This window comes from Palaemon carinicauda, chromosome 21 (assembly GCF_036898095.1).
Source record: "Palaemon carinicauda isolate YSFRI2023 chromosome 21, ASM3689809v2, whole genome shotgun sequence".
Classification (NCBI taxonomy): domain Eukaryota; kingdom Metazoa; phylum Arthropoda; class Malacostraca; order Decapoda; family Palaemonidae; genus Palaemon; species Palaemon carinicauda.
This window is the reverse complement of record NC_090745.1, coordinates 44,448,742-44,449,253: the sequence shown is the minus strand read 5'-3', so window position 1 is coordinate 44,449,253 and position 512 is coordinate 44,448,742.

The window sequence follows — 512 nt, the reverse complement described above, 5'->3', positions numbered from 1 at the left end:
CAACTGAGAAGGAGTACAATTTAACCATAAAAGAAACCCTTTCTGGTACAACTCAGGAACATAAATGATGGTCTACCCTTAAATCTGCACTCTTTGGTGTAGATACAACAGTTCCTCCTTTACTTAAACCTGATGGCTCAGTCACTCAATGTCCAAAAGAAAATGCAACCCTTTTGGCTGATGTTTTTGACAGTAAACAGAGTAATGAAAAACTTGAACTTCCTCATTCCTGTTTTCCTGAGGCTAAACTAACTAGTTTAGCTTTTCGATCTCGTGAGATTAAAGCTCTGTTGATGGACCTTGATGCTTATGGAGGGGTAGACCCAAATGGTATTTTTCCTTTGTTTTTTATAAAGACAGTAGATTTCTTAGCTCCAAAGTTATCTGTTATTTTGTGCAAGTTAGCAAGAAGAGGACCTTTTAGCACTTGTTGGAGAATTGGTAATGTTACTCCTCTATGTAAATGTGTTTGTGGTAGCTCAAGTCCCACTGATTACCGCCCAATTTCCCAT